Genomic DNA, 22316 nt, shown 5'->3' with positions numbered 1-22316 from the left:
TGGAGCTCTGATGGTACCTGCCTGCTGTTTGATAGGAGCCCGACGGTGACGTCTGTCCTTGAAAAGACCTGCCGTAAGCTCTGTATCTGGAACTGGGGCCTCGAAAAGAGCCAAAAGGACAGCGCTCCTTATCTTTGTCTCTGAGGGAGCTGATTGCCCTTGCTGTATCAGTGTCTAACTTGCTGCCTTTTTAAGTGGTGGTCAATCTTCTTCCCAATTCCTGGCCATCAAAAGACATGTCGAAAATGTGTGCCTGTACTTCTGGGTCTAAACCTAGTGGCCTTCAACCGGGCCTGACATCCTAAGACTGTGCCATATGGCATTTGCCTAAACCCACAATGGGCAACATCCACCAAGGTATCTATAATATGGTCTGAGGCACACTCACCATCTGTGACTATGGATTTAGCCTCTCCCTGCAACTCGGCTGATAGGTGTTTAACCAGGCGCGACATTCAGAGCCATAGCTCCCTATCTAACATAGCCATAGTGTTACCGGCCCTTAGAGCCAATGAGGCAGATGCTGAAACTTTTCGACCAATTGCCTCCAGTTTGCTTTGTCAGGTGGGGCTGTGAGTGGGGAGGCTGGATTCAGTAGTCTCTTTCTCGCTGCAACCGTCACCACAGAGTCAGGCTTTGGGTGACCTCTTAGGCACAAAGGAGCCAAGTCGGGGGCTTTGAATTTTTTCTCTGGTCTTGCCACGAACAACGGTGTGGTAAGTGGGGTGGTCAAAATCTTCTCACCCGCTTCCCAAAGTGTATCCAGGATCGGAATTGTAGTTTTTATCCGGTGTCTTTTGTCCCTATGTTCATAGAGGACTGATGTCTTCTCTTCTGAAGCCACTTGGATTTTGAAAATCTCTGCAGAGTTGGCAATAGTGGAGGGAAATGATACTATATCACCCAGAGGGGAAGCACCCCATGGAGAGTCATGCTTCTTCTGCTTCCCTATGACAACGGAGTCTCAACAGTCCAGTTCTGTATCGGGCGAATCTCTTAGCAACCCACCCTCTTCCAGCTCGTTCCCATGAGCGTCAGTGTCAGAAATCTCCCTGAAGGGGTTTTCTGGTTCCATTGGATCGTCCATGGAGTCTTCATTCCACTCAGAGAATGTGACTGTAGATGGCACTCTGGGCTCTTGGGTCCTTTGTGCTGAGGACCGTGGGGGGGGGAGAGAAAATGCCTCAGTCTCATTAAAATGCAATTGCTGCCACTGATGACTTCTGAAAGATAGTGAGCGCTGCCTCTGGTGACTGCTGCCAGACGGTGAAGGGTGTCGAGTGCAGGCCGTGGGGGCCTGCACCAAGTGCGGGCCACAGGGGACCTGCTTCATGAGGGTCTACCTTCTCCTCGACTTGGCAGTTCAGTGAGTAGCCTAGCCCTTTGTCTCCTCTGAAATTCCTCCATTATTCTGTGAATGGATTCCAACAGGGCCAGTTCGAAGGGATTTGCTCTGTCTTCCTTGACTGGTTCCCAGTCTGGGCTATGTTCTTTGGGCTGAACTGGTTGTAGCTCCTCCCCCTCTGAATAGTCCTCCTGTAGAATCAGGTTTGGCATTTCTGCTATTTCTGTTATTGGAAGCAGTTGTGCAGCTCCTTCTAAGCTCCCCGAGCTGTGGAGTTTGTGATTTCAGGGCAACTGGCTCCTTCTCTGGGTGGACTGACTGTAGGAGGATTGTCGACGATGTCTGCTTCCGTGGACGATGGAGTGCCAGTCGACTGGACCTTTTTCTGCTGTTTGGCGTTGTCGATGAGTGTTGTTTCGCGGACGAATGCTTCGTGTATTAATGTTTAGTGGAAGAATGCTTCATCAACGACTCTTTCGACGATGATGCCTTCGTCAACAAGCTGATGGTTTTCTTGGTCGGCGATGATTTGTCCGTCGACCGGCCAGGCGTCTTGGATGGAGCAAAGGTTTTGGCGTGGACGATCGTTGCGCTGATAAAGAGGAAGATATGAATTCTTTATCTTTCCTGTGATGATCCCCCTTCTGCCGGTAGTTGGAAGCTTACTCTGACCTCTGGGTGGTTTTTTCACTCCTTTTCTTCGCTTTGGGAGGTGGAGACTCTGTCCTGTCCACTGATGAAGCTCTCCTCTATGGTGCTTGCTTCTCAGTCTGTCTGGTTGATGTGGAAGGTGCAGTTTTTGAAGAGTCCTTGTCAGAAGACATTTGCCTGCTTTCCAAATGTAGCAGGAGTCTTCTATGCCCATCCTTCAAAGTCGTTTTTGAGAAGGTCTGGCAAATTTTGCAGGACTGTAACTCATGAGGTTAGAGGTAATAAATACAATATTTATGAGGGTCTCTAATAAAAAATCACCCTCTTGCCACATTTGCTAATGTCCCAAAAGAGGGAGGTTTTCTCCTTGCCAGTGTGCATTTCTGGCTCTGCCATGAGGTAACAGGAAGGCAGCCAAAAACATGAAGTTTTAGGTGGGATAAAAGAGTGACCTGAATCCAGGAACACACTGGCCCGTGAAGGGACAATCCCAGTAATGAGAGACTAACTTTAGGTAGAATAAGAAATAGGTTTAGAAAAGATTAAAGTGAAAAAAGGTCAGAGAGCTCAAGAGGATTCCCCTGTTTAGTTAGACCACAGAGAAAAATTGGAAGAAGGCGGCCTGGGGTGGAGCTTAAGTCCTGCCACCTCATTGGTTAGGGTGTAAAAGGACCAAAGGAGGGGGAGGGACTGCACAAGTGAAGGGCTACACAGACCCTATTGGGGCTTGCTGTGTAGCATTTTCCTATAGGGAAAAGTTCAATTTAGTATAACATTATTTAAATTACTGAGAATTCCCAGTCTTGACGATAGGGAATATTCAAGCATGTAAATTGTGAGAAATCTGAAGTTGTCTCCCTGACTAGTCCCCAGTGATCTGTCATCCAGGTGGCCAGGACACGGCCATTGCTATGGATCCAGTTTAGTTTCTGGGGGTGGACCAGTGAAGGAGGATCACCTGGATGGGGGGTCCTCAGGGAGTGGAAGTGAGACACTGACGGGTGAGGCATGGTATCCCTCTTCTCATAACACCTATTCCCCATCCTACCCCATAGGATATTCAAACACTCTACCCCCCTTTTCCGACAAAAGCACTTTCAAACACCACGAAAGACGATGGACAAACACCAGAGCCGTTAATCTGACATGCCCCAACACAAGGGTCAGGCAAAGTCAGATAATTGACCAGAATCGCACACACCCCTGACGGCCCTTTCCCTTCCCCACAGGGATAAAAGGTGGAGCATGATAGCACCACACAAGCAAGACAGACCGCACAATGAGACAGCTATCCAGGCACGGCAGTTCAAGAGGAGGAGAAAGACGGAGTGTACCAAGAGGATGACCAGCAGAGAAGCCACCTTGCCCTTTCTGACCAAGGCCCGTGAAACCTCAGTTAAAGGGTTCCATGTGATATCGCCGCAAAAATATCGCCATACAAAAATTTCGCCATATTTTTGCGGCGATATTACCCCATGGAACCTGCGGGGGACACCCCCCGCAACCCTCATAAACTTTAAAAGGGAGCGGGGACACCCCCGCAACCCTCCCATTCATTTACCCCATAAATGATCCCCACCAAAAATATTGCCTATGGCCGTTCACGACGACCATATGCACGGCGATATTTTTGGTGGGGATAATATTACCGGATACCAGTTAAAGGAGTCGTAAGACCACAAACAATAGCCCAAGTGTTTTGCAACAGATGCCAATGGTACACAGAGCGTGCCTACACTGCTAAGCAGGTCAGAGCGAGAAGCCTGCTACCGTGGTACCGGCCATGACTCCCGATACGAAGAAAGCCAAGAGGTTCATCACAGCCGGGTGAGTCGAGGGGAGAACCGATAAAGAAACCGAACTGTGTTGAACAAAAGTAGCAAACGGCTGATTGCAGGAAATACAAAGAACTATTAATGTGAAAGGGGAAAGCCAGCTGCAGATGAGCCGGGCACCACATGGGTGCTCACTCGAGAAACTCTGGGCGATTACCCGATTGTTGAAACCACTGTTACCAGAAGGCGTTGGGAAAGGCGAGAAGAGGGTGAAAGTGGTCATACAGGGGTCTGGTAAAATCCTCTGTACAGTTGAAAGTCTTTGACCAGTAGATCATGAAGTTTAGGGAAGTGAATCGCACATCGTAAGAAAGTAGAAGGAACAATGTGATTGGCAAGAGTGAACCTGAGGGAGGGAAGCCAATGGAAAAGGACAAAGCCTAAAGTCCCAGAGAGCAGTGTGATGGGAAGAATTAAACCGGCAGAGGGTTGTCCACATTGAACTGTTTAAAAAGACATTAAGATTTGTGAATGTGTTGAAAGCCGCAATGAACCCGACCGAGGGAGGCTAACATTCGAGAAGGGTCTGACCCGAAAGAGTGGGATCCAGGGGTGAAAGGCATCTCCCAACGTACAAGCAGAAAGGAATTTTTTGTTGTTATTTTGAATACATCAGGTCCTCAAAGGAAAGAGACTTTTTACACTGCAAGAGACTTGCCCATCGACTGTCCTGATAGCCAAGAACGGAACTGTCGTCCTGTGCTGGGAAAGCTTGAGCATGTGCTGTGCTCCAGAGACCCGACTTATCCTGTGCTCAAAATGTGGGGAAGGGAGACCACGACTACCGCATCCTGACTTATTATTTGTGAACACTTCTTTATTTCTTGTGAGCCCTATCCCACACTCTTTTGTAGTTAGCATAAGGATTGGCAATAGGTTTTTCTTCTTAGTATAGGCCCTTTTATTTGACAAGACACCACTAGGCGTGACTTATTTTGATTTGATGTTGTAGCTCGCACCCAGCTTAGATTTAGGTTTAGATTAGGTTTTATTAAAACAGTTTTTATTATTTTAAAAACAAACACACCAAACATTACAACTTTTTTGGACGTACATAATCGATCTCAAAGCATCACATTATGCAGTATCGTTTTCTGTCCAAAACACAAACTCCAGCAAACTCGAGCCGTCTCGACCGCATCATCTACATGAGCATTTCCAGGAATCTCTATATTTGTTGAGTCATCTGAGTCTTCCGTTTCATGATTGACCCGGTGGGGGTTTGCCATTGAGGTCACCAGCTGCCTCCAGGCCATCAGGGGGCCCACCTCCTCCTCTCCCCCCTGGTGGCTGCTTCAAACCATACCACAGTTTCTGCCTCCGCCAATCTCAAAAGGTCCACCCATCATATCTCCACTCTGGGCCGAAGGGCCGCTTTCCAACACATTGCGATTCTGCGCTTAGCCAAAATATAGGCCAGGTCCTTCATCTTGCTAATATGCTTTGAATGACGTGGCCTGGGAAAACTCCCAAGCATGCAAGCCCAAGCAGACCCTATATCCAGCACCATCCCCTCACCAGCCAATTTCGTCTTTATTTCTGTCCAGAATCTGTGCACCTCAGGGCAAGCCCAGAACATGTGCAGCAGCCCTGCCTCCTCCTCCCCACACCTGGGCCATTTTTGTATGGCCCAGCCTCCAAACCTAGCTATTCTACTGGGGGTCAGATAGGCTCTATGGGTGACATACAGCTGGATCTGCTGAAGTCTCTCATTCCGGGACACCTTTTTATGGTACCTTTGAGCTCTATCCCACAGTTCCTCTGTCATGGGTTCTCCCACCTCCCCCTCCCAGTCATGTTTCAATTGGAGCAGCTCCCTCCACGTCTTCGCCCCTAGGAGCTCATATATCCTACATATTTCATGGCCACCCTCCGAGACATCATACATCATTTCTAGGGCGGCATCAGGTTCTTCCACTAGCACTCTCTCAGGCCACCTCTCTCTCACCCGTTACATGATCCTGGTATAAGTAATGAATTGGCCACTATGCACTCCTGTCTCCTCCTGCAGCCGCTGGAATCCCAATGCCTCCCCTTCCCGCCATGTCTCTCCGAGGGTGGCCAAACCCACTGGTTCCCAGTATCTGCAGACCGCTTCAAACAATTGGGAGTCCTCCCCGCATAGCACGGCCAGCGGGACCTGCTGAGAAAGCGGATCTGGGTCACCCACCGTTCTCCATATCCTGCGCCAGACCTCCCAGCCCAGCTTCAATAGTCTCCCCATCCCTGCTATTTTGGTTTAATGCAGCCATATTGCCTCCCTCAAAAAGTATGGTGCTAATTCACCCTGCAAAAGCCTAGCTTCTGCCGAGTCCTCCGCAGACAACCACCTAGCCACATACAACAACTGTCCTACCAGGTAATACACCTCGAAATTCGGTAGGTTTATGCCCCCCTTATCACATGTGTTCTGTAATTTCCACATGGCCACCCTACTCCTGGAGTTGCCCCATATGAAGCCCCTGCACATGCCATGAAGTTTCACAAAAAAGCGTCTAGGGATCAAGTACGGGACATTCACAAAAATGTGCAAGAGTCTAGGCAAGACCACCATTTTGAGCAGAGCTACTCTCCCCATCATGGCTAGGGGTAATCTAGACCAGAACACCATGCTATTCTTGACTCCCTACATCGATTTCTCTGTATTATGTTTGTGCTCTGTCTCTATCTTGTGGTAAACATTTACGCCCAGATACCTGAATGTCACTGTCTGCCAGGGTATCTGCAAGATGGGCAGCCTCTCCATTGGGGTACTCCAATACCTTCCCAAAGGGAACAGGCTAGATTTCCCGGGGTTCACCGAAATGCCCGAGAGGGTGGCGTAACTATACATCACCTCCAACACATATTGCAAGTTCTCCTCCGAGTAGCACAAGTAGAGGAGCACATCATCTGCATACAATATCAGGTGTGTGCCTCCTGTCGTGCGGATCCCCACCTCCCCGTATTGTTGTCGCAGGCATATTGCCAGCGGCTCTAATGCCAGGATATACAACATGGGTGACCAGGGGCATCCCTGTCTGGTCCCCCTGCTGAGTTGCCATTTATCAGAAATTGTGGTTCCAGTTTTAACTCTTGCCATCGGGGTGCTATATAACATCTGGACCCATCTAATGTATCCCGGTCCCATACCGTATCCTTTCAGGGTCGCTGTCAACCACGGCCACAGCACTGAATCAAAGGCTTTGACCATGCCCAGCGACACGATAGCCATATCGCCCGAGTCTCACTCGGTCTGATCAATGATATGGTGTAGCCTCCTGTGGTTGTCTGTGATATTTCTACCGGGGACATAACCCGTTTGGTCCGGGTGTATCAACTTGTCAATTACCCTCTTCAGCCTATTGGCCAGCACTGCCGTGAGTATTTTGCTATCCTGATTGAGCATAGAAAAGGGCCTATAGGATCCGCATTCTGTGCCCGGCTTGCCTGGTTTCAGGAGCGGGATGATCACTGCCTCGCGGAGGGATGCCGGCAGTTCCCCCTGCTCATAGGCCTCATTAAACATGGCCAGCAGCGGCTGGAGCAGCTCCTGCTTATATGTTTTATAAAACTTGCTGGGTAACCCATCCGACCCGGGCGCTTTACATATAGGCAGGTGTTGGATCACCGCCTCCAAGTCATCCGAGGTAATGGGGGCGTCTAGGTCTGCGCGCTCTAGTTCATCTAAAGTAGGCAGCCCTTTATCCTCTATCATATCCAGTATTTCTTGGTTCATATCCTCTCCTGCGTCCTCATATAATCGTCTGTAATACTTGAGGAACTCCTCATTTACCCTCTCCTGGGTATTATGGATTTGGCCTCCCTGATCACCGAGCAGGGGGTCTCATTTTTATATAACCAGGCCAATAATCTACCCGGCTTATCCCCCCCTGCATGTAGCCTCTCTGTCTATTTCTTATAATTTAGTTTGCATAATCTGTCCCAGAGTACACTACAAGCTAACTGTAAGTCCTTTATTTTAGCGCTGTTCTCCCGGGTGGACCCCTCGCTTTGTATCAGGCCCTCTAGCTCTCTTTCTGTCCCTTGCAGTTCCCATTCAATACCCCCTTGGAGCCCTTTGGATTTTGATATAGCTACCCCCCGCACCACCACCTTAAATGCCTCCCATACCGTTCCCACAGAGCGTACAATGCCCATGTTAATTTCAAAGTATTCCTCGATGGCCTCCCTCAGATCCTCTCGAAATCCCACATCCTGTAAAGCCTCAGTTCTGAGCCTCCACGTCGGGATCTGCGCTCTGGGGGGTTGATGTCGCCATTGTATGACCAAAGGCAAATGGTCATAAAGTACTCGGGCCTTGTATTCCGCCCCCACCATTTCTCTCGCTATCTCGGCAGAAGCAAACACATAATCCAGCCTTGTATGCAGGTCATGTGGCGCTGCATAATGCGAATATTTCCTGTCCATACGATGTAGCCTTCTCCACACATCCTCTAGGCCAAGGTCTATCAACAGTGTCCTCAGCGCCTTCGCTGCCGGCTTTTCAGATTTGTCATCAGACCGGTCTATCCTGGGGTTCAGAGTGCAATTGAAATCCCCTCCCCATACCATCGCGCCACCCACCAGGGGGCTAATTTTACCATATAGAGAGCTGATATATGCCGCTGTATCATGGTTAGGGGCATACAAGTTTATGATGTTCACTTCTCTGTTCTCCAAGAGTCCTGCCACCACCACCACCATTCTGCCTTCTGGGTCTATTGTTGAACTGAGAAGCTGAAATGGCACGTGCGGTGCCACCCATGTAATGACCCCTGTTGCATATGCCGAGTATGTAGCCCCTATGACATTCCCCCTGCATTTTCTCCTGATCACCTTCAACTTCTCTTTGGTGAGGTGGGTTTCCTGTAGCAGAGCTATGTCGATCTGCATCCTCTTTAAGTACATCATTACCTTATTACGTTTTAGATAACTATTGAGGCCCCGCACATTCCAGGTCACAATTCTGAGATTACCCGATGCCATTGATTTGTCCGACATTTCCCTGTAGGCTCGTACACAAACTAAAACTCCCCAAAACTGTTCCCCAATTCAAACTTCCCATAACTACAATCCCCCCAAACTCCCTTTGCCCTCTCCATCTCCCTTTCTCAACTACAACCAACCACTGCACAGGCCCCTCCCTTCCCCCTTCCTCACCCTACCCCAACAAATGCCCAGCTCCATCCCTGGATCTCAGGCTCCCCCGCGTTGGGATCTACCCTGTAACCCAGGCCAAGGCCCCAGCAGGGTGTCACCACACTATTGGTGACCTAACTAATCTCTAAATGGGGGTATAAAGACGAGCTCCGCAAGGCTCCTAATAGAGCAATAGTCACAGTGCTAATGGCTCATTTTCTATTCCAATTTAGCCCCACCGGCCCACGGGCCGCATCATTGACTATAATTGAGTAGCATAGTCCTAAGCCGCGCCACCTTCAGGTGCCCCCACTGCTCATTACTTAGCTCCTCCATCGCCTCCTCTCGTCTGGATATCCGCCTCCTGGGGGCAACCCTGCGTGTCGAGCCATCCCATGGCATCCTCCAGAGTGTCGAAGAACAAGGTTCTGTTTTTGTGAAAAACTTTCAACTTCGCTGGGTAAAGCAACATATATTTATGGCCCGCTGCTCTCAACCTCCTTTTGACCGCCCCAAAGTTCATTCGACTCCACTGCACTATCAGGGTGTAGTCTGGGTAGGCCGGTATGTTAGCCGCCCCTCTTTGAATAGTTCCCCCTTTGCAGAAGTGTTCCAGTATCTTTTCTCGATCCAGGTAGTTCTGGATCTTGTCGATCACTGGCCTGGGCGGATTGCCAGGCGCGGCTTCCTTGTTAAAACCCTGTGCGCTCTTTCCACCGCGAACCCCTGCGACAAAGCTCTTCCAGGTATCTCTTGCAGCAACATGGACTCGAACTACGTGGGGTTGTGGCCCTCTGCTCCTTCCGGCAAGCCATCAATGCGGATGTTATTCCTCCGGGCACGTCCTTCCGCTTCCCCCGCCCTATTCTCCAGATTGCCAACCCGCTGCACCAGGGCGTGTAGTTCCGACTTGTGTGAAGCACAGTCTGCGGTATTCGGGCTCACCTCCTTCTCGGGGTTCTCAGTGCGCTCCGCCAGTGACCGGACATCCTGTCGGAGAAGATTCACCTGTTCCTGCACCTCTCCAACCTTGCGGTCCAGCGCTGTTTTTAGTTCAGTCACAGCCAGTTCAAGCTTGGCCTCCCAAGCCGCTTTCAGGTCCGCAATCGCAGCTAGGACCTCCTGGTTCGTGTTCGTGACAGCCATCCCACCCGTGGGAGGCCTGTCCTTGCTCCTGGCACTTTCTGGGCCCGGCGGCGTCCTGGTGTATTCGTCCAGCGTAGGCTGCTTCCCTTTTAGTCTTGGAGGATTGTTAGCCATGGCGGTTCAGCCGTAGGTTGTAGGTCAATGTCATGATGCATACCCCCGGGCATCCAGACCACGTCCATCATCCCCGGGAGGAGGCATCATGTCGCCTTGAAAAAACCCAGCAACCCCTGCTAGGGGATGTCTGGGTTCAGTCCAGGCTCATATGGGACATCAGTCCTGGCGCCATAGGCGCCAGGCTCATAGGTGCACACTTACCTGATGCAGACCATGCTGCAAGAAGATCCAAGCCCATGTGAGGCCTGGAAGGGACTACTTTATCTTAGGGACTATTTTGTTACTCGGGTGTGGTCGGGGAGGAATACCTACCTGGGACTACTTTGGAGGCTATTTAGACTAGGCCCGAAGAGCAGCACAAGCTTCGCGTTATTCTGCATCCAGCAGCGTAACGCTCACCGTGCCAGCAGCAGCATCCAGCCTTCTGCCACGCCCGCCTCGAACGTGGAGCACCTAGAAAGAAGAAAAGAAGCAAAGGTTAGAACAAGAGTATTACCTGATTTCTTACCTGATTCCGGATTCATCGCATCTTCAAACCAGAGGAAAGACTTTGTTTTAAACGCATCGCATCGCCAGCAGTAGCGCCACGCCATATTCACCGTTCCACGCAGCATCTCTTCGATCCGGCGCTGTCTCCATCTTTACATCGTCGAATCCCGGCACCTAAGAGGGACAAGAAACAACAAGGTGAGCAGAGAGAACAGACAGAGACAATCTCTTTAGCCGCCATATGCTTACCTGATTTTACCGCCGGAGGTATAATTCATCAGCACGCGGCATCTTCTTATGCCGCACCTGTAAGATAAGGAGAAAGCAGCAAATTTAACCCTTGGCATTTTTTACCGGACAGTGTTGGGTAACACAGACTTTTACCGGAGCGCTTTCAGCTGTCAATCTTCTTATCGGGTCAAAGCTGCGAGATAAAAGAGGAATTGGACGGCAGTGAATTCCAGACATTTTGAACTCTTACGAACTATATACTTACGGCTTCTCGCCAGGACCTTTTGGAGTCAGGATTCTTCTACAACTCTTCCGATACCTTCAGGCCAGTGAAGTAACTGGTCATCAACGCGCCCCTGTGTGCTTCGCAGGATGGAGGGCTCATCCTTCAAGAATATAAGGTGAGATTGCCGAGAGGGCGCTTCAGATGTGATTAGTGGGGAGGACAGTGGGGGTGCCATCACTTGAATCCACAAGTGGCTAAATCCATCTCTCCACGGGCCAAGCAGACAAGATTAGGAGGGCAGATCCAGTCAGTCATCGCTGCACTACGCATCACGTGGGTGGAGGCCGCAGCAGTCCGGGTCCGACCAACGCCCCTGTGGGAGCCAGGTGAGCGTGACAGTCAACCTCGCCACTTGTGGTCTACAGCTCCCGCAGGGGCAACCCGCTGTAGTCTCGCACTCTCAGGGGGGCCGCCTCAGACGGCTTCCAGCCCAGTCCTTGTTCGTCACTGTGGGCATGTCCTCCCACGTACTCATGAGTCTTCACTTAAGCTGCACTTTGGGGTGGGGGGGCGCACTCTGAGTTTCCCAGTCACCAGCTCCACCTGGGCAAGGGGCACCCGTACCCCGAGGGCTCATCCAGCCTTCCCCCTGCCTCGTCCCGGGAAACCAGCAGTAGCCCACCTGTCCCCTCTTTTGCCGAGTACCAGTGGTGATACCACCCCCAGTCACAGCATCCGCCCTAGCGGGTGTTCCGGTGGTGCAAAATGCTTTTTATGATTCCAGTGCAAAGCATTCCATTTGCAGTGGTAGGTTGCTTTTCCAGTGTTATTGCGCACCCCAGTCACTCCATACTTTGCTCTGGGTCTGCCGCCGAACAGCCGTGTCAGCTGCCTTGTCCTCATCCACAGAGTTTGTCCTGCGCTTCAGGCCTCTGCTGTTTACCAGGCGGTGTACACATCGGGAGGGGGACCCTGAGCATTCGTTCCACAATGTGTTGTTTCTGGGTTGCAAGAGCGTGCAAAACCCACGTCATCTGTGCCCGAATGTAGGCCACGCCCCTTTAACTGCGCCCGACACTTAGTATCAATATTGGTGTAATCCGCTTAATGTCAGCAGTGCCGATGTGCTGTTGCATTCGCGCAGGCCCCGGATCGCAAGAAACAATGTAGCACAAAGTGATCCATGCTCCTTAGATGCGCCCGCCGTGATCAGCTCGGATCGAGCCCGGGGGCTTCTCAGCATTGTCCGCGCACCCACTCTGTGGCTGATGGTTTCAGATCGGGACGTTCCATAAGTCCCGGTGACGCGGCGTGCGCGGCCGGTTCCATACGTCGTTGCGGGCACTTCCATAGCAGCGTTTCAAGAGGGTGCGGGCACTCCGTTTCATTTCGTCCGTTGTCCTGCCTTTGTTTGATGGACAGCGGCCATCTTTTTTCCCCCCCCGATAGTGCCTCCGAGCTCTTCCGCGGCTTCTATTTCAGTGGTTCCTTAGCAAGTCGGCTCCAGTTTGCCTCCGATCATGCCCCGTAGCTTCATGAATCCGTACTTCAGTTCATGGGGCATATGCACCCGTTTCCGCACCGTTTCAGCAGGATGATTGCAGGATCGGTAGGAGCCCCAGAGTAAACACGTCCTCCTACATGGCTCGCTTAGCAACGCCCCCCTTAGATTAGGTTTTTTCCCACCCTACCTATACAGTTTAATAAACACCCTTGAACTGTGATCACTTGTGTCTGTCTATTCTCTATATCATGCCTTCCTTACAGAATCTATGAAAGATCAAATGCTGGAGAAGTACTTTTAAGCAACCTATACTTTAAGAAGTCCAACCCTATCGGGAGCGAAGAGCCTCAGAATCGGAGAAGGCACTGGGCCCAGGGTCCCTGGACAGCAAAACAAAGGAAGTCAGATGCTGTCAAAATTGTCAAATTAGCAGTTTTCTTCTGTGTTGCAGGTAAGTAAAATGTTCAGTTAAAAGGTGGGTTGCGGAGCTCTGGTAGAACCCTTGAAGGATTGTAGACCACAGGACCAGTGTCCTTAGGCCTGGGAGAACACATTGTGAACGGAATAACCTCAGCCCTTTAATATGAGTAGCAATTACCCTGGAGATGGATGGCGATGCAGAAGTTACTCAACACCAATAATCAAAAAATGACTCAGTTGGTACAAATGATCACTTTTATTTTCAATTGTCTAAAACAGGGAGCATAACGAACATCAACAAATTCGCTCAATCCTCTTACTCAAAGCAGTCCATAAAAAACGTAGCTTATATATTAAAAATGCGTCATCATTGACGTTGACCTACGTTACTACCAACGTCATCCTACATGGCAAACTACAAAACCTATTATCAACTATGATAGGCTCTGAGTGAACATCTAAGTATACGATCAATACTAGTATGGGATAGTAAGTGAAAGTGATAGGTTTCTTAACATCAGGTGCGACAACTAAGCCCTCCCTTCAAAATGGCCACTATGAACATTACTAAATACTCGACGTCCCATTGGCTACACAAACTATAGTACTCTTAATTACGTGGTCCCCTACAATTGGTTGGCACTCTAACCTTCGTCAGTACTTTTCTACCTACGTCTAGGAGCACGCAGATTGGACTTCCAGGTGCTAATGAGCTTGTCTTAGTCCCAGCTTCTCACTAATTAGCATATCAATCTATCATCACCTCAATGGTTAGTGTAGTCAATTAGGCTTTGAAGCTTGGCCTTGAGTTTGTTCTGTACTGTGGAGAATCAGGGGAGTGAAGGTACGCTCTGCCCTCATGCGTAGGTATGAGCATCTTGCTCGTCCAACTTCATCCTTCCACGTGACTGAAGACCATGATTCTGAGCTTTTACTGTCTTTAAAATACTATTTTTTAATAGACCGCTGACGTCTTCTGTGTTTTGTTCATGTCTTCTGAACAGGAGCTGTTCTTTCACACGATTCTGTATCCAATGTCAGCTCACTCCAACCTGATAAGACTTTTGCTTCTTGGCTCGACTTCATGGCTCATTCAGCCTCATCTTTTTGAGATTCACTTTTAATTCATGAGTTTTCTTACTTTGCCACACTGGATGGAGGGCTCATCCTTCAAGAATATAAGGTGAGATTGCAGAGAGGGCGCTTCAGATGTGATTAGTGGGGAGGACAGTGGGGGTGCCATCACTTGAATCCACAAGTGGCTAAATCCATCTCTCCACGGGCCAAGCAGATAAGATTAGGAGGGCAGATCCAGTCAGTCATCGCTGCACTACGCATCACGTGGGTGGAGGCCGCAGCAGTCCGGGTCCGACCGACGCCCCTGTGGGAGCCAGGTGAGTGTGACAGTCGACCTCGCCACTTGTGGTCTACAGCTCCCGCAGGGGCAACCCGCTGTAGTCTCGCACTCTCAGGGGGGCCGCCTCAGACGGCTTCCAGCCCAGTCCTTGTTCGTCACTGTGGGCATGTCCTCCCACGTACTCATGAGTCTTCACTTAAGCTGCACTTTGGGGTGGGGGGCGCACTCTGAGTTTCCCAGTCACCAGCTCCACCTGGGCAAGGGGCACCCGTACCCCGAGGGCTCATCCAGCCTTCCCCCTGCCTCGTCCCGGGAAACCAGCAGTAGCCCACCTGTCCCCTCTTTTGCCGAGTACCAGTGGTGATACCACCCCCAGTCACAGCATCCGCCCTAGCGGGTGTTCCGGTGGTGCAAAATGCTTTTTATGATTCCAGTGCAAAGCATTCCATTCCAGGAGCTGTTCTTTCACACGATTCTGTATCCAATGTCAGCTCACTCCAACCTGATAAGACTTTTGCTTCTTGGCTCGACTTCATGGCTCATTCAGCCTCATCTTTTTGAGATTCACTTTTAATTCATGAAATTTCTTACTTTGCCACACTGAGAATGATGACTTCCATTTTTAGTCCAATTCTGCTATAACACGTAGTGGAAACATCCATCCTTTATTCTTAAATGCATATATGTATATATTGGTGTATGCTGCAATCTATTCAATATAAAGCTAGCCTAAAGAATACTTAGTCTGCTTGCGTTTCTTTTGCATCTGTACACGTGTAAAGTGACTTGATTTCTTCTTCCATTTTATGGCATAAGCTTCTTCACCTTGATCCCAAGATGTCACTTATCCTTGATACTTTCCTGATGCCTTATAGAATATCTGTATTCCCTAGTCTCCGCATCTCTTCCAGGTACGTCAGCTCAGGTTTGTATGACGTCACCATTCATCAAGACCATTAATTTGCTCTGCTTCTTCCGGGATTTCATTCAAACGGCCATCATATTTTCTTGTATACAGGTATGGTTTTCTCAATGGGAACCTTGCCTCCAGGATTCTCCTAGGTATCGGTATCTTCACTGGTACCGCATGATTTTCACATCCGGGCTCCTAACATATAGGCCATATGGGTGAGGTGGTTGAGGTGGGGGTACTTGGCTCCTCCTCTACAGATGGGTAGCCCAACCCCAATGAGTCTCTGAAAGCTCAGGAAAAGTATGATTTCACACTGGGTACCCACATTGTTGAGCAGTCCCAGTCCCTGTCACATATAAATGATCGCCAAGGGGAGCCTTTGCTAAATGACTTTGAACCTCTTTGTATCAGTGTTCAAAGACTACGCTCTAAATCTCGTACTGTACTGAGTCTATCTGACAGCTTTCAACCAAAAAAGGCTATCCACGATTGGGCTTCAATAGTTAATGTCCTACATAGTGATGGTAAAGCAGTATCACATTTGAACTGAACTACGATAGTTAAAATTGCAGCCTGGAATACAAGGGGTTTCTCCCATCTGTTGTGGGCTTTTCACCATAGTCGTCTGGTTGAGAACTATTTAATTATCTGTCTGCAGGAAACCTGGATTGTGGATCTTCCCATCCTTGACAGGTCCAGAATTTGTAAAGAAAAAGCGCAACTTGGACCCTTTTGCCGTCTATTTGGTGGTCTCCTTAGTGCAATTAAAAATAATAGTGGAATTGTAAAGCAAAAATGTAAAACTAACCACCACAATATTTTAATGGTCAAACTGAGCTGGTGAGTCACTTCATCAATCAGATTGCAAACTTCTCTTTTTGTAAATGTGTATTTTAACCCAATGAAATCTGAGATAACATTTTTATAAATGTTATCAGCTTTATTGTTGTATTGGTCTTCTGGAAGTGGGGACTATATTATTATCACAAGTGACTTCAACAACAAGTGTCTGGACCCTGATCAATATTTAAATGGACCAAGCTCTGAGGTTTCTTCCATATCTCGGGATTGTGGCGTTTTAATTATTATTAAAAACTTTTATTCGACATCAAGTCATCAGGTTATATTATATAAAAATAAATTTACGATACATTAAAATCACACAATCGGTTATCACAGAAGATCAGTAGCACGGGTAAAAGATATAAAAATCAAACCTGAAACCACTGCCCAAAGGGATTACTCATGCTGCAGGAGAGGTATACACCGCAGCTTGTTGCCCAATTGAAGTACTACAATTTTTCTCCTCAGGATCCATGCTCTATGCACAAAACAGGCCACAATACTGGTTAGCGAGAATTCTCATTTCTGTGCCAATTCCTTTCAACCTTAGAGACCCCTGGCTCTTTTACTGGACTTTAGGACTTTTCATTTTTACTCTGGAGCAAGTGAGCCCTTTTTCTCACTCTCTAATGTGTTTTGATCTGATTTGGTTTATGTGTTTCCTTTGTTTTTGGAGTCTGACAAAATCCATAGGCATCTACTTTTCTTAAGGTGACGCACAGCACCTTCAGTGCAGTGTCACAGGGAAATCCTTCAGATTTCTCTTCAGGTTTAAATACCTTTTCTTGGGTGAACTACTTTTCTTGGGTGAACATGTATTGTTCTCCTCAGGTCTTGGGTGAATAGTAAGGTGAAATTGACTTTACTTAGCTTTTCTCTTTGTAGGTCCAGCACACACCATCTTACGTGGAGTGCTGGGGGGTTACTTAGTAGCCCCTTTTCCGACTTACTCATCTAACATTTTTTATGTTACCCTCAGTACTTTAAATGGCTGGTGGCAGTGGTTTAATTTTCCTACCTTTGTGCTTTTGTACCACAGGCTGAATCCCCAGTTGCCGTATAGCATCCATGGATGACCATTTTGTCAAAATGGCCCCGGTCTTCTTTTTTCGCCATTTTCTGTTTGGGATGTCTTATGTGTTTTACTCTGCACGCCAAACCAGGTTTGACCCCTTTGTTCGTTTTGCCACTGGCGGGCTTCGGTACTGAAACCTGCTCTGGCTCCAGTGTGTCTGCAAGGGCAAGAAGTGAGAAAGAGGCCCGAAACTCCCCTGTCCTTTGTCTCCAAGGAAGCCTGAATGTACCCCAGTCCTGAATGGCTGGCTGGATGTCCTAGCAGGACAGCCAGTCCAGTCTGCCGTGTGAGTGACAGCTAGACTGTGCATGAATGGGAGAAACCTGCTTAAAAGGCGAGGGTTTTGGGAATGAAGACAGAGTCGACCACTGGGAAGAACACGACAAAGAAACCGTGAACGAAGCTTGCTGCATCCTCCTGGACCATTGAACTGCCTGGTGAAGCCCTGCTGATTTTCTGATCGACAAACAAACCTCCAGAAGGGACTTCTTCACATGGGTTAGTGGGACCAATTAACCCCAAGACGAACTCTGCTGAAACACCTTTCCCATCTGGCTGTACTTCTTTGCTGCTGCAGGAACCGAGTGACAGGGGTCAAGAAATCCGTGGTCGAGTGCAATGTCTGTAAGCCGGCCAAAACCTCCAGAAATCTCCCCAGGACCCGCAGGAAGCAGGACGACCAGAGCTTGAATCCCATCACCAGAGTGCAGGACTCAAAGAGTGAAGGAAGCCCAACCGGTGTGCAAGATCTGTGGTGGTGCTATTTACCAAGCACTGAAACCGCAAAGTGCTGCTGATCAGAAAAGAGCCTGTAGCTGCCGCTGCCCAGCGAATTGCTACCGCATGAGTCCCTAGACGTCCTCCCTCTTGTCCCCACGACTGAGGCCCAGGAACACAGGATCTGCATTGCTGCGACCAGACAGGAGCCAGCTGGACCCTCTTCTTCTAACCAAAGGTACTGTTCTGGCTTGGGGTACTTAACTCTGTGTCTGTAGCTGGCTCTTCTCAGTAGAGACTTGTGGTAGCTGCTTTTCTAGAGTTCATATCAGCTCTAACTTTCACAATTGTAACAGCTGGTGACCCTACAGTGATTTTTCTTCAACATACTCTAACATTGTGCAAGACCTTTAATATCTAAGAAGTGCCTCAGCTCCATAGACTTTGCTCCAATTGACTTTGGCTGTCGTTGCTCCCTGCAGACCCTTCTGTTCCATTTGACTTTGATTCTTACTGTCCCTCATAGGTGATACATTAGTTTTTAACTAATATTGCTGGGAAAGGTTTTTATCTAGACTTCACTGAAAGATTGGAAGTGCTCACATGCTCTGAGAACCTGTTTAACCTTTTTCCTTCCTTTAATCTTTCCTTTCTACCAACCACAGAATTTACAAAGTGTACTAGTGATATATAAATGCCATTATTGTCCTAGTTAGTGAAGTCACCTCAGGGTGGAGGAAGTGTGTAAGAAGCATCTCTAAAGAGTATCTACTAGCTTTGTATTCATTCTGTGAAAGTACTTAAAGTATATTTGAGTGTTGCAAACATTGCCCTTTTTAAAGAATGCTTATTTAAAAATGACCGTTAAATAAATATTTTAACTATAAACCTTGAGTGGAAGTGTTATTTGGATACTTGTATTGGTGGATTTCATTTTTACAGCTCTACAGCTCACATTTACCACTCTTGAGATAAGTTTGGCTGCTCAGTCACACTACCAACTTGTGTAGTACAGACCGATACCAATAGGTGGGTTAACGGATACCAAGAGGACAAGGGTTGTGTAGTCTCCTACAGGGTTATTACATCAATTCTTGCCTAACAGCACCCACAGTTAGGGGGGTAATTGATTGGACCAGGGATTCCACGGCATTGGGCCATGACTTGATCCCTGCCTGCAGCAGGATGGGCCTCAGGTATATGGACCTTAGTCGCTGGAGTGGCTTAGAAAATAATATGAAATGTGATACTGACTGCTCGAGGGCACCGCACAAAGGGTATCTAGCGAGCCAAGGCATTCCATTTGGCAGTAAAAGCGCTGATAGGCAGTAAACCTAATCTTACTCTCAAATATAGGTATCTTGCAGTGGCAGGCCTGATCTGATCCAGATAGGGTTTGTAGCCATGTGTGTGTCTCTGGGCTAAGTAAGCTTGCCCCAACAGTAGCTTTGAGGCCTCACGTATTAGCAGTTCCCTAGCACTTAGTTGTATTAGGGGCTTCAATTGGTTCCATCTCACATTACTGAGCCTGCCTGGATCATTCCAAAGCTCACTCATTTTCAGGTAGAATAGCGTGTTTTTATATATTTTTGAGCCATTTCAATCCACTTGCACCTTGCAATGATATAATATGTAGCAGTGCCCCCCTAGACAGTTCAAGTGCTGGTCTTGTCCACAATCTGACCCAAAGGGAAACCGGCCGATAAATCATGTATAGGCTCAAAGGGAGTGTGCCACATTTCAAATGCACCAATGCAGAAGGAGCACATGGTGGTAGTTGCAATAGTTTTTTTTAATGAAGTTATTTTCTATTACTTGCAGGGTCTTTACATTCTCGTACCTCCATAGATCTGAGCCATAGAGGGCGGCTGAGACCGCCTGCCTCTGATATAACTCTAGTGCCGCTGAAATTGCACCACTCTTGTGATGGCTAAAGAAGGCACGGATTGACCCACTATATTTGTTCAGTGTGGCTGCCGCCCTGGCTAGCTGGTGGGCCCATCCAGGGTTTGTCTGATCCCTCACCCCCAAATAGTCAAAACTTTGGACCTGTTCTATTACCTGGTTGACAATTGTGGTTTGGAGGGCGACCATCTTCCTGCCTTTTGGTTTAATAACCATTGATGTCGTACTGGCCGTATTAACGCCAACACCCAGCTCCCTAGACTTCCTTATGAAGATTGCTAGAGATTCCTTAAGACCCTGCAGTGACGTGGCTATTAGCACTGCATCATCTGCATAGAATAATGTCACGCTTACCAGGAGACCGGGGTTCACTGTTCGCGCTCCCCCTCCCTGGCGCCTCTACCCGCGCTTCCGCGTTTGGGGAGGCGCCGGGGGGAGAGCTCCAGGGACAGGGGCGGCAGCTCCGCGGCGCTTGCATCGGGGACCGCGATTACGGTCCCGCGCATGCGCCGTGGGGGCGGCCGCCGAGGCGTGGAGCAGCTTGCTGCTCAAGCCTCATTCTGGGGCCGCCGGCGCCTGGCAACCATCGGGCTTGCGCTCCAGGCCTCGCAGGCGCCGGCGGCCCATAAAGGGAGAGACGCGGTCGGGAGCAGATCGCGTCTCAACGCGTTCTGTTCCGGATCGTGTCCTCGCCTTCTCCCGCTCTGTCAGTTAACGCTTACCTTGTTTCCCTGATCCTCCAGTCCTTACCTTCTCCTACTGCCGGTTTTTTCCCTCCTGTGGCCGGGGCTCTTCCTGGCTTCATCCTCTGGTCCAGCTTCATCCCCTCCTGGTTTCCTCTCTTGTTAGCCCTGGTTCCCTGTCCTCCTTCCTCTCTTCCCTTGGCCTGGCTATTTTCCTGGTTCTCCTGTGCCATTTTGGATTCTTTACCTCCCAGCTTTCACTGCCTGCTACAGGTGTGGCCTCCGACACCTTTGGATTCTGCTTCTCAGCACCCATTGCTTGCTACGGGTGTGGCCTCCCACACCTTGGGACTCTGCTTCTCAACACCCATTGCCTGCTACGGGTGTGGCCTCCCACACCTTTGGACTCTGCTTCTCAACACCCATTGCCAGCTACGGGTGTGGCCTCCCACACCTTTGGACTCTGCTTCTCAGCACCCATCGTCTGCTACGGGTGTGGCCTCCCACACCTTTGGACTCTGCTTCTCAACACCCATTGCCAGCTACGGGTGTGGCCTCCCACACCTTTGGACTCTGCTTCTCAGCACCCATCGCCTGCTACGGGTGTGGCCTCCCACACCTTTGGACTCTGCTTCTCAACACCCATTGCCTCCCACACCTTTGGACTCAGCTTCACAGCACCCATTGCCAGCTGTGGGTGTGGCCTTCCACACCTTGGGACTCCTAACTTCTCTTCAAGGATTCCCTCCAACCACTTCTTCTGTCAACGCTGTGCAGAACTGCCATCTCTGCAATCTGGTTGTGGCATTGGGAATCGGTCCATCTTCCACCCAGTTCCCATTCAGGGTGGAGGAAGGGCTGGTTGCTTGTGTCACCAAGTCTTCCCGTCAGCCTGGCTGCCCCGTCGAGACCATCCAGAAATACAGGTACGCAGCATTCCCGTGATTCTCATCTTAACAAATAATGCCAGAAAATGTGGTTGTTGCCAGCTTCGGGCAGACCTGCCCCCCTCACTAGCTCATCTATGATTCCTTGTATATATAGATTGATCAGGAGGGTGGCCAGGACTCGGGGTGGCCTGATACTGATGGCCATCTCAAAATATGTAGTGTGTTCGTGGCCCAGACTGTACCGTATATAGGACTTCGTTTTGGAATATAGGGCTAATATGATGCCTATCAGGTGGCCTGTTACTTTCTGTTCTCCCAAGACCTTCCATAGTTGTTCTCGGAACAGAGAGTCAAATGCTGTCCAAAGGTCCACGAATAGGACGTACAGATGCCTTTTTAGTAAAGACTGTGTATTTTTGGATACTTAGATATAACATGAGGCACTGGTCTATGGTACCCTGTACCTTTTGGAAATCTCCCTGGTGGACACTTATTATCCGTTTGTGAACCACCCCTGTCTGGAGATGTTTCAAGATTATTCTTCCAAACAGTTTCCGAGCCCCATTCAAGAGGGATATTGGTCTAAAATTGTCCGGGCTGTCCCTGACTCCCTTCTTGTATACCAGGATAATGACTGCCCTGTGCCATGAGTCTGGGATCCTGCCTGTGTATAACACTGCCCTAACGACCTGGAGTAGTATAGCCGCCCATAAACTAGGCTCATCCTTATGAAAGGTCCAATGGAATTAGGTCTGGGCCCCTTCTCCTTTCCATTTTTGGAAGAGACTAGGGCTCTCTCTACGTCCTGTAGAGTGATACATACCGGATTGATACTGTATCCACCTTCA

At 49.1% G+C, this 22316-nt stretch overlaps 1 protein-coding gene across 2 annotated transcripts in view; it reads right to left on the bottom strand.

Moving 5' to 3' along the window:
• The window catches only part of ZMYND11 (zinc finger MYND-type containing 11), a 1608641-nt gene that overhangs the window by 455814 nt on the left and 1130511 nt on the right, over nt 1-22316 (bottom strand). The gene's annotated exons all lie outside the window — the stretch shown is intronic.

Source organism: Ambystoma mexicanum, chromosome 2q, assembly GCF_040938575.1.
Source record: "Ambystoma mexicanum isolate Mex_15411 chromosome 2q, UKY_AmexF1_1, whole genome shotgun sequence".
In the NCBI taxonomy this organism is placed as follows: Eukaryota; Metazoa; Chordata; class Amphibia; order Caudata; family Ambystomatidae; genus Ambystoma; species Ambystoma mexicanum.
Note: the sequence above shows the minus strand (reverse complement) of the source record. Positions and strands in the feature narration are given on the sequence as shown.